Source organism: Cervus elaphus, chromosome 14, assembly GCF_910594005.1.
Source record: "Cervus elaphus chromosome 14, mCerEla1.1, whole genome shotgun sequence".
In the NCBI taxonomy this organism is placed as follows: Eukaryota; Metazoa; Chordata; class Mammalia; order Artiodactyla; family Cervidae; genus Cervus; species Cervus elaphus.
The window spans coordinates 59165315-59178242 of NC_057828.1; the positions used below are offsets into that span (position 1 = coordinate 59165315).

The 12928-nt window shown below is 40.0% G+C and overlaps 1 pseudogene; it reads right to left on the reverse strand.

Moving 5' to 3' along the window:
• Positions 1-1309: 1309 nt before the first annotated feature.
• Positions 1310-1863, reverse strand: LOC122707467 (annotated as a pseudogene).
• Positions 1864-12928: the final 11065 nt, after the last annotated feature.

Here is a 12928-nt window from a genome sequence, read left to right on the forward strand (position 1 = left end):
AGGGAAGCATTTTGGGGGTTAGAGATTCTGTTGCACTTCATATCACACTATAGACTTTCTTATACATAGAAGGCTAAATTTCAAGCACTGTTTTTATCTCTTGGAGACTGGGTGGAAGATGTCAGGAAGTACAAATTCAGACTAAAGTTGAATTTATTGCCACTGGAATTAAAGACTGGGCTTTTGAACCATCAATACACATGCAGGAATGAAGGAAAACACATGTAAAAATCACAAATCTGAGGGGGATTTGTAAACCCTCTTGCTAGTTCAAGTTAATAAAATACTTTTTACCAAAAATTCTAAAGAAGATCACTTATGTTAACTGTTTTGTATTCAAGTGAATTTAAAATAATTTTATCCTGAAAGTTTATGGAATAATTAAAGGATCTTTACTGGTTACAAATTAAAGTTGGCATCTTTATTTTAGATGCTTGGGGTTGTTCAAGATAATGTACACAGTGGAAAGGGTCACAAAATCATTTGAAAGATGATTGTATTAATAATTAGTCACACCACATTATCTTTTTTTGAAGTCCCAACTTTTAATTGTATATTGGAGTAGAGTTGATTAACAATGTTGTGTTGGTTTCAGCTATACAACAAAGTGATTCAGTTATACATATACATGCATCTGCTGCTGCTGCTAAGTCACTTCAGTCGTGTCCGACCCTGTGCGACCCCATAGACGGCAGCCCACCAGGATCTATTCTCTTTCAAATTCTTTTCCCATTTAGGTTGCTTCATTATACTGAACAGAATTCCCCTCGCCACACAGCAGGTCCCTGCTGGTTCTCCATTTTATTTAAATTTTTTTTTAAATTGTGAAAATGTGGTAACACATTTACAGGAGACTTGGAGAATACAAGATAAGGTTACATATAGTTCCACTATATAGTACAATTATTTTTTAAGTAGATAAATTTTTAGTTTTAGTTTCAGTATCAAACTCAAAAATTAATAGAATGAATATACAGAGAAGTAGAAGGATATAGTAGACCTGAAAAGAACCAATTCAACATAACTAAGATTTATATAACTTTCACACAACAGCAGGATACAAGTTCTATTCAAGTTTCCATGGACTGTAAGCTGGGAGACATATCCAGAGACAGAAAACAAGGTGCAAAAATTTCATGGTCTAAAGGTCTAAAGGATGAAATCATACAGAGTCTGTTCTCTTATCACTGTGGAATTATGTTAGAAATCAATTATCCAAAGACATTTGAAAATAACCCACGTATTTTCAAATCATGCCATATTGTCTTCAGTTAAGTATAAAGATCTTTCCAATCACATAACCTAGAGATCACTTCACCCTGTTGACTGCCAGTCTTTTATTTCTCTCATCCAGCAATGGTGGGATGGATCCCTTTTCCACGGGGAAGAGATGTCTGTGGTTTGTTGCCTTTGCCAATAACAAAAATGTTGGTGAACTGGATGGCAAAGCTGTTGCCTTTGGCATCTTTCACATGAACCATATCAAAAGAACCAGGAGGTCTCTTTCTGTTGGTGATCACACCAATTCTTCCCAGGTTAGCACCTCTGGTCACCATATTCAGGTTACCTGTGTTCAACTTGGTGGAATGGGTAAATCTTGTTTGTCTCCAAATCAATCTGAATGGTGTCATTCACCTTGATGAGGGGATCAGGGAGGTAGGTGGTATGAGCATCATGAGTTACCAGATGAGGGATTCCTTTTGTGTGCACAACGGTTTTTCTTTCTTTGTACAACTTGTACTTAGCTTCCTCAGGTGGACTACAATCAATAGTAAAGTGACCCTTGGTGTCACAGAAGAGAGGGGGAATTCTCTCTGTCTTGTTAAGGCTGATGACATCTATTAGGCCAGCAGGATAGGTTAGGTTATATCAGTTTGGATCTTTGCCATCAATCTTTTTTTTTCCCTCTTGTATTTGCTTATTTATTTGGTTGCACTGGGTTTTAGTTGTGGCATGTGGAATCTAGTTCCCTAACCAGGGACTGAACCAGGGTCCCCTGTGTTAGGAGCCTGGAGTCTTAGCCACTGGACCACCAGGGGTGTCCCCACCATCAATCTTAACTGTTGCACATGCAGATCTTCTCCATCTCCTGTCAGAGCATACTTAAGTCTGTTCCTTGGAAAATGATGAGGGGGAGACTTTCCCTCAGGCATGTGGGGACTGATAGATGGACAAGGAACAAGCACATTGATCAGTTTTTCAGCATCTGGTGCTTTGGATTGCTACATGATTCAGATACTTCCTGAGACATTGGGTCATGGTGGTGCTAACCATGAAAAGAGCATTCTTTAACTCTTTTCAGCTCACCTAAACTTTCTTTGAAGTCAACTTGGTTCTTAAATTTACTTTGTTCTCTCAAAATATAAAAACAGAAAAAATAATTTCTGATAATTGAGATCTGTTCAAAATCACAAATTCAAGATTTCAGTGTCTCCAAGTATAACCAGAAAAAAAGTGTAATGTAAACCCCTACATTTTATTCCTTCATTCATCCTTTTGCTCATAATTTGATCAGTTTTCATTGAGTACCATCTACCTGCTGGGATATTTGTTAAACTCAGGAAAAACTGTGGTCTCTTGGGACTTCCATGTCATTAAAATGCAATGCTGTGTGACAGCTGTCATCCTGGAGATATGCACAAGTGTTACTGGAACACTTGTGAAGGTCATCCTTGCTAGATGAGAAAATTTGTGTTGGTTTTTGGAGAAAGTGGCCTATGAGCTGTAAGCTGAATAGGAGCAAGCCATGGAAAGAGCAGGGAGTTACTGTAGTGACATCATATGTTTGGGAGCAGCTGGTTCAATGGTAGAGAGGCACAGCTGAGTAAAAATTCAAGCGAGTGACATGTATAGAGTGGAATATCGAGGAAGAATAGTGTGCGGCAAACGGAAGACTAGGATAGAGCTTTGTATGCCTCACTAATTTGGCATTCTCTCCTAAAAGCACTCCTAAAACCTTTGAAGGGTCTTAACCATTGGATTGGGGTGATCAGATCTGTTTTTTGAAAGACAGTGCCAATAGGAGTGTGGCAAATAGATTGAGACTAGGGTATGAGAACTGTGGTCTGAAATCAAGTTAGAAGCTGTTATAGTAATCCAGTGCAAGACGTGATGAGGTCCTGAGCTACACTGTTAACTATTTCTCAAAGACATAAAAATAATTTTTTTTTTACTCAATTCTGAGCCAGATACTTTATTTTTTTTTTTTTTTTTTTTTTTTTTTTTTTAATTTTTTTATTAGTTGGAGGCTAATTACTTCACAACATTTCAGTGGGTTTTGTCATACATTGATATGAATCAGCCATAGATTTACACTTATTCCCCATCCCGATCGCCCCTCCCACCTCCCTCTTCACCCGACTCCTCTGGGTCTTCCCAGTGCACCAGGCCCGAGCACTTGTCTCATGCATCCCACCTGGGCTGGTGATCTGTTTCACCATAGATAGTATACATGCTGTTCTTTTGAAACATCCCACCCTCACATTCTCCCACAGAGTTCAAAAGTCTGTTCTGTATTTCTGTGTCTCTTTTTCTGTTTTGCATATAGGGTTATCATTACCATCTTTCTAAATTCCATATATATGTGTTAGTATGCTGTAATGTTCTTTATCTTTCTGGCTTACTTCACTCTGTATAATGGGCTCCAGTTTCATCCATCTCATTAGGACTGATTCAAATGAATTCTTTTTGACAGCTGAGTAATATTCCATGGTGTATATGTACCACAGCTTCCTTATCCATTCATCTGCTGATGGGCATCTAGGTTGCTTCCATGTCCTGGCTATTATAAACAGTGCTGCAATGAACATTGGGGTGCACGTGTCTCTTTCAGATCTGGTTTCCTCAGTGTGTATGCCCAAAAGTGGGATTGCTGGGTCATATGGCAGTTCTATTTCCAGTTTTTTAAGGAATCTCCACACTGTTTTCCATAGTGGCTGTACTAGTTTGCATTCCCACCAACAGTGTAAGAGGGTTCCCTTTTCTCCACACCCTCTCCAGCATTTATTGCTTGTAGTCTTTTGGATAGCAGCCATCCTGACTGGCGTGTAATGGTACCTCATTGTGGTTTTGATTTGCATGGAAATACAAAAAACCTCGAATAGCCAAAGTAATCTTGAGAAAGAAGAATGGAACTGGAGGAATCAACCTGCCTGACTTCAGACTCTACTACAAAGCCACAGTCATCAAGACAGTGTGGTACTGGCACAAAGACAGAAATATAGACCAATGGAACAGAATAGAAAGCCCAGAGATAAATCCACGAACCTATGGACACCTTATCTTTGACAAAGGAGGCAAGGATATACAATGGAAAAAAGACAACCTCTTTAACAAGTGGTGCTGGGAAAACTGGTCAACCACTTGTAAAAGAATGAAACTAGAACACTTTCTAACACCATACACAAAAATAAACTCAAAATGGATTAAAGATCTAAATGTAAGACCAGAAACTATAAAACTCCTAGAGGAGAACATAGGCAAAACACTCTCTGACATAAATCACAGCAAGATCCTCTATGACCCACCTCCCAGAATATTGGAAATAAAAGCAAAACTAAACAAATGGGATCTAATGAAACTTAAAAGCTTTTGCACTACAAAGGAAACTATAAGTAAGGTGAAAAGACAGCCGTCAGATTGGGAGAAAATAATAGCAAATGAAGAAACAGACAAAGGATTAATCTCAAAAATATACAAGCAACTCCTGCAGCTCAATTCCAGAAAAATAATTGACCCAATCAAAAAATGGGCCAAAGAACTAAACAGACATTTCTCCAAAGAAGACATACAGATGGCTAACAAACACATGAAAAGGTGCTCAACATCACTCATTATTTGAGCCAGATACTTTAAACAGTTACTTAGAGGAAAGCAGAATACCTATTTATACCTATTTATAGGCAAGGCTAGTTCTTTCTATTTTCTTTCTTGTTAAAAAAAATTAGCCCATCAATGTGATTTCAAAGCCCTACAGTATTTTAGAACTTCCTAAGGAAAAAAAAATAGACAAGTTGATATTAAATCATCCATGCTTACAAATGGACTACTCTCTTTTCAGGCAGCCCTCTGTCGATTAGAGTGAAATGGCTTCCCTGTAGCTCAGCTGGTACAGAATCTCCCTGCAATGCTGAAGACCCTGGTTTGATTCCTAGCTCGGGAAGATCCACTAAAAACATGCATTAAAATATATAAGTGGGTCTTCCCAGTGCACCAGGCCCGAGCACTTGTCTCATGCATCCAGCCTGGGCTGGTGATCTGTTTCACCCTAGATAATATACATGTTTCAATGCTGTTCTCTCGAAACATCCCACCCTCGCCTTCTCCCACAGAGTCCAAAATTCTGTTCTGTACATCTGTGTCTCTTTTTCTGTTTTGCATATAGGGTTATTGTTACCATCTTTCTAAATTCCATATATATATGCGTTAGTATATTGTATTGGTCTTTATCTTTCTGGCTTACTTCACTCTGTATAATGGGCTCCAGTTTCATCCATCTCATTAGAACTGATTCGTGTCAATGTATGACAAAAACCACTACAATATTGTAAAGTAATTAGCCTCCAACTAATAAAAATAAATGAAAAAAAAAATCTCACTTTCCCTAAAATATAAAAGTGGGCCCCAAATATCAGAAGTCGGGAGCTAGTATTCTGGCCTGGAGAATCCCGTGGACACTGCCAGGCTACAGTCCATAGGGTCACAAAGGGTCAGACATGACTTGAAGCAACTTAGAAGATCAATCTGTAGATTAATTTGAACCAAACCTATACATTTTAATAGTAACATATGTTCTGTTATCTGCCAATCTATTTTCAAGTCTATATGAGTATGACTGTATGCCACAGTGAACGAATGAACAGGAAAGATCAAAGTCATTTGATCTGGTTCTGTGGTTTATAAAATTCAAATCAATATGAAGAGAAAATAGCAGGCATCAGACATCCATCTCTGCTTGTACCAGGTCATACACTGTAATTCTATCCAAGTACAAGTTTCCATGGTAAACAGGGCAAGACTTGCCAACACTTCACAGGCTTCCAAAAAGAAGCTATGTCCTCTTGGGAGAACTTTGTAACTGGAAAAGAAAATCTTCACGGATGAAATCTTCAGTAAAATCAAGTCACAGAGTGTGTTTCTGCAGCAGGCCTTGTGCCAAATGTCTCATCAACAAATATGGCACTGGCAGTGACCCGTCCTAGGGTAAAGGTGGTTTATAAAATGCTCCTGCCAAGCCTTGTTTTTATTTGCACACAGCTTCCTAGGGGGGAAAAAAAAACCAAAAATCTGACTTTGAGTTGAAATTTTCCACGTTTCATCCCAATCCAAAGGTTACTTAAAAATTTTTTTTTTTGGAAAGTTGAATTAAAGTCAAGTGAAATTTGTAAAGTTTAGTCATCTGAGGAGGTATGTGTACACAAAGATCTCAGTGAGTAACAGAAAAAAAACTACATTTTCCTTTTGCTTGTGACTTTTGAAAGACTAAATCCTTTTGGCTTTTTCTTTTGAAACCCTGTCTCAGTTACAAGGACAGGAAACCAACCTTTTTTTTTTTTTTCAATTTATTCAAACAATTTTTTGCTTAGGAAGAACTAATAAAATCTGTAGTTGTTTGTCGTGCTCAGACCCTCAGTCGTGTCTGACTCTTTGTGACCCCATGGACTGTAGCTGCCAGGCTCCTCTGTCCATGGGGTTAGGCAAGAATACTGGAGTTGGGTGCCATTTCCTCCTCCAGGGACCTTCCTGACCCAGGGATTGAACTCTTACATCTCTTACATCTTACATCTCTTATGTCTCCTGCATTGGCAAGCAGATTCTTTACCACTAGGGACACTTGGGAAGCCCCATTAAAATAAGACTTTACATATTAAGTCCACTGGTAGCAAAAGAAATTTAGAATGTCCTCACATATATGTACATTTGATAGAAAAATATATTTACAAATCATGAGCATAATTCAAATAAATTAGACAGATCTACTAAGTACCAGGCACTTAGAGTTCAGTGTTCGAGGTATATAAAGCTGAACAAGGCAGGTCCTGTCCTCCAGAAATGTATTATTTGGTAGTGGAGATAAGAGTAATAACAATGACAGTAATGTAAGGCAGAATACAGTTAAGTGTAGAGGTATAAGTAAAGTGATGTAGGACCACAAAAATGGAGAACTTAATGTTGATTGGAGGATGGGGATAGTTTATTCTGAGTTTTGAAGGATTGAGAATGGCAGAAATCAGTGAGTTGGGAAGGACATTTCAGACTAGAGACCAATGTGAGCATGCTAATGGAGGTTAGAGATGGGACTAGTCAAGGTGGCTGCCAAGTTGGATATGACAGAGGACAGAGTAGAAAATCAAGTTAGGAAAAGTTGAGAAGTTAGGCTGAGAGTTTCTCAGTGGGTGTGCTACTGGTTTTGGGGGGTGAATGGGTCTTTGCCGTTTTAGGGAGTCTTTGCCTTCCAAAAGCCATCAGTGCTCCATGGCATTTTGACCACTGAAAAGAATTCTCAAACATTTTTAAACCCATCCTGGGGACAAGCAGTATCACCCCTGCAGAAAATGACTGAAAGTGGCTTGGATTCCAAATTTGGGGGCAGTCCTTAGTTCTGTAGGTGATGAGTGAAAACAGTTCTGACTAGAACAAGGACATGAGCAGGCTTGGGATTCAGGACAATGACTTCTGGAGGTTGACTCAAAGAATGGAAAGAATGCGATAAAGTCAGGCTATTGCAATAGTTTAGAGAAGAGTCAATGTGGACTTGAAGTAAAGAATCGCATCACTTTCATGCTTGAAAACATTAATATACATTATTATTATTATTAAAGTCTTTATTGAATTTGTTACAACATTGCTCCTGTTCTATGTTTTGGTTTTTTAGCTGCAAGGCACGTGGGATCTTAGCATCCTGACCAGAGATGGAACCCACATCCTCTGGATTGGAAGGCGCAGTCTTAACCACTGGACCACCAGGGAAGTCCCTATAATTATTTTAGCTATTCTTTTTGCCTCTGCTACTCCATAGCACTGCATTGTAGAATTCTTTGTGCTGTAGCTGCTTTCCTGTTTTTTTTCTTCCCCCAAATTAATATCATATGGTAAAGTAGTATTACAAAAACAAGATTTTTAGAGGGTGATCAAAACACCCTCTCTACAACACACTTTCTAATTATAGCATAAACACGTGGGGGTGTGGAAAGCTCTATTTAAAAAACAAGACAGAAAGAATGCTGTTTCTCTGTTTCCTTTTAGATAGTGTTTGGATTCTTTCACTTCTTGAGAGGATGTTTTTTTTTCTTTTTCTTTCCCTCTCTCTTTTTAAAACAAAGGCTCTGTTGACAGTAGACTGAAAAGTTTTGAATCCCAGATGTCAGTTCAATGGAAACTCAAAGTGGATAGGCAGATGGAGTCTTTCAGAAGCACCACCAGTTGCCAGAACAGAAGACAGTGCCCGAGGCAAGGGAGGCAAGTAGGTCGTGTCGCTGCTTGGATGTGTGCAGGTGATGGCGAGGGGCGGAGAGCACGGCTGCCCACACGGAAGCCCAGTCTGCACATCTCTAAAGGGGGTCCCGAGTAAGCACAGCTGCTGAAATCACATCCTTCTTGTTTCCCCAAGGGACTTTGGAAGGGACCACTCCATTATTCTTACCTAGAAAATCCCATGGGCAGAGGAGCCTGGCGGGCTACAGTCCATGGGGTTGCAAAGAGTTGGATACAACTCACTGACTAAATAACAACAACAAATATTGACAGAAGATCAACCACAGATATGTTATGCTTAACTTTTTTTTCTTGTAAAAAACCCTCTTCAGGAAACTTTCAGGTGTTTTTTTTTGTGGGAAAAAAATGGGATTTCAGGCCTCATTAAGCAACTGAAAACTTGTAACACGTCTACACAGAGGCTCAAGGACTTGAAATCGTAAATTCGAATCTGATCCTAGTCATTAGTGAGGCTCTCATTCTCCAGACCTTGTCTGAACTTTCAGCTAGGTTCCTGGTAAGGGTCTCTGAAATGGGCTTGGGCGCCCACTCATGTTTTCTAGGGCTCTATTCCCTTCAGTTTCTCTTGTGCAAAATTGTTAATTTTGCTCTTCATTGAAGAACATACTGGAAAAAAAAATGATTATAATGTTTTTTAAATTTTTGTTACAAAGCATATATATATATATATAAACCCATTAAATACTTTGAAGCCCAGAGGATTAAGGGACTTACCCAAGGTCACAGAATGGAAAATCCAGAACTCACATCCAGGTCTTTTTGACTCTGAGCTCATGTGTTCCCTCGACAGTTTGCTACTCAGTTACCAGAACTTTGATCCCTGAACTGATGGTAAGGAGGGCCAGAATTTCTGAGCAACATGATCTCCCAGTTCTGACCCAGGAATCAGTTGCTTCATATAATGAGATTCAGTTGCATTGGCTGTTTCCAGAACTGTCTTTCAGAAATTGCTATTATGGCAACAGTTTTGTGGTTCATGACCCTCAGTGACAGGAGAGGCCAGTGGCCCAGCTCCAGGTGCCCCTTCCTCCCTACGTTGTTGCATTCAGTGACTCCCAGCAGCATGTTCTCCTGGCTGTGGTAACTCCCAGTTGCTCCTGTCAGCAGCTTTTGAGAGGTCCTCTGGGTCATTCCAGAGTTTCTTGCTTCCTGGAATAGCTCCTTGGCAAGTAGACAGTACAGCGTCACCGCCTCAGCACCACCTCTAAGGGCAGACAGTTCTGGTGCTCGGCAGCAACTTGTGTCTTCAAATAAGCCCCCAAAGTGACTTAGGGGAAGCAAGGCTCCATAGGGGCCACAATGTCATGCTGGGATTTGCTGGACTCTGAGACAGATTTAGGTCTCCTGAGTCTCCACTGGTTGGGAGTGAGTCCTTGACATGCTTCTTTCTGTAGTCATGTGTGTTGCCTGTAAAATTTTTCTCTACATGATCAGTCTTCCCTTATTGTGTGTTTATGTGACATGAGCCCTGGAAACTGCCCTAGGCATCTCCAAACATTTTAGCCCTCATAATTTTCTAACAGTGACCCTGGGTTATGTAGACACTCAAAATTAGTCTTCATAACCACTTAGCAATAAGAGTAGGATGAGGTTTATTTAGGGCTTGCACCATGCCAAACCCTAAAGAAAGTTAGTTTAGTCGTTCAGTTGTATCTGACTCTTTTTGACCCCATGGACTGTAGCCTACCAGGCTCTTCCGTCCATGGGATTTTCCAGGCAAGAGTACTGAAGTGGGTAGCCATTTCCTTCTCCAGAGGATCTTCCCGACCCAGGGATTGAACCCAGGTCTCCCACACTGTAGGCAGATGCTTTACCATCTGAGCCACCAGGGAAGTCCCTAAAGAGCTGGACCACAAAGAAGGCTGAGTGCTTAAGAATTGATACTTTCGAATTGTGGTGTTGGAGAAGACTCGAGAGTTCCTTGGACTGCAAGGAGATCAAACCAGTACATCCTAAAGGAAATCAACCCTGAATATTCATTGGAAGGACTGATGCTGAAGCTGAAGCTCCAGTACTTTGGCCACCTGATGTGAAGAGCCAACTCTTTGGAAAAGACCTTGATGCTGGGAAAGATTGAAGGCAAAAGGAGAAGGGAACTGCAGAAGATGAGATGGTTAGATAGCATCACTGCCTCAATGGTCATGAATCTGAGCAAACTCTGGGAGATAGTGGAGGACAGAGGAGCCTGACAGCCTATAGTCCATGGGGTTGCAAAGAGTTGGACACAACTTAGCACCTGAAAAACAACAAATCCATGCCAAGCACGTAAGTGCTTTCTATTAACTTTTAAAATTCTCATAGCACATTCCTGAGAAAGTCCTGTTTTTATTAGAAAGACTTATTTATGTATTTGGCTGCATGGAGCCTTGTTTGTGGCATGTAGGATCTTTGATCTTTGCTGTGGTATGCGGGGTCTCTTGGCTACAGAATGAGACTTCTTGGTTGCAGCAAGTGGGATCTAGTTCCCTGACCAGGGATCGAACCTGGGCCCTCTGCTTTGGGAGTGTGGAGTCTTAGCCACTGGACCAGCAGGGAAGTCCCATCCTTTTTAAAAATAGGGAGGTAATGGATGGGAGATCCTCCTTCTGGTTGTTTCTGAATTCCAGAAATTTTTCGTGGATAAAGAAGAGTATATCACATTAAATAATTTGAGTGCCTCCTTTATCCTTGCAGAATGTCACATTTTCCCCAAGGACAGATACCTTTAAGCCTCACGTGGTTTGAGCAGAAGACTTCTGCGGCAGATACTTCTTTTCTCACCTAACAGTCCTTCCTGGTTCTTCCTTGACAAAATGAAAAGTTAGTTGCTCAGTCATGTCTGACTCTTTGTGTTCCTGTGGGCTGTAGCCCACCAGCCTCCTCTGTCCATGGGATTCTCCTGGCAAGAATACTGGAGTGGGTAGATCCCTTCTACAGGGGATCGCCTCAATCCAGGGATCAAACCTAGGTCTCCTGCACTGCAGCCAGATTCCTTCCCACCTGAGGCACCAGGGGAACCCCCTCCTTGCCAAAGTCTCTGGTTTTATTCAGACGGCAATGTGCTGTGAGGCTTCAAGGAATTGGATACTTATTGGCCTCATTCAACCACAGAGATCCCATTCTTCTTTGCATATTGTGTATAAGAGCAGATCTGGATGAGTTGGGGGATCTTTGGGGTGCTTCTAGACAAGATATTCCTCTTTGAGTGAAAACAGAACCACGTGAGGAGGAAGCTTCTTTGTCCTCATTCTTCCCTTCCTGCTTTGGATAATGTTGAGTGAGGAGGTGATGGCTGGGGTTCAGAGAGCTTGAGGCCATTAGATTACAAGCCTGAGGATAGAGACCAATGACCTGTGGCTGGCAAAATGGGATAATGATAATAATAATAAAAGCCTGGTTCTTGTGGAATAATACTACAGTAGTACATTGTTTGACATTGTTGTCACACTAGCGACAGTAGACTTACCAGTCCAAGTTGGATTGGAAATAAAAACAACAGTGATGCATGGGTAACTTAGCTGATAATTCAGTGGACTTTTTTTTTTTTTCTTTCTTACTGTTAGCTGAGAGTATTCTTAACTCTTAAGAAGTTTGTGTGTACATGACTGATATACTCTCAAATTTAAACAGATTTATGTCACATGGTAGAGACCTAGATACAACTGAACTTTTTGCTTAGGGGCTGTCTTAACAAATGTGTTGTTCTGTTTGATCTGATTCTTCTGTGGTCATCATGCTTTGCGAGAAAACCAAGCCACTTCAGGTAAAGCAGGGTGGTATAGACTGGTCACTTATTAAGTATAGCAAAAGTATAATGTTGACAACATTTAGTTCAGGGCTCTGTTATGCGGGGGTCCTTCCCAACCAACCAGTCTGTCATTCCTCTTCTTCTCTCTCCTATTCTTGTTTTTACCCTCAGTTTGACATGAAGTCATCTTTAAGAAGTTTTCGAAATACGTTTATTTTTTACTGAAGTATAGTTGATTTATAATATTACATTATTTTCAGGTAATCACTACAGCATAGTAATCCAGTATTTTTTATGGATTATACTCCATTAAAAGTTATTACACCTAAGGTCATATCCATGAAATATAGTCTAAAGTCAATTATACGGTTGCTAAATCAACTCTGAGATTTAATGCTCAACCATTTTATAAAAGAAGTTAGAAAATAAAGAATTTCCATATAAAAAAGTTACTACAAGATAATGTCTATAATTCCCCATGCTATACAGTATTTTCTCATTGCTTATGTATTTTATACATAGTAGTTGGTGTCTTTTAATCCCTTACCCCTAATTTGTTCCTCCCTCATCCTTCTCCCCTTTGGTAACTACTAGTTTGTTTTCTTTGTGTGTGAATCTATTTCTGTTTTGCATTTATGTTCATTTGTATTTTTATTTTAAAAGCATATTTATTTATTTCTTTGACTGCTTTGGGTCTTAGTTGAAACA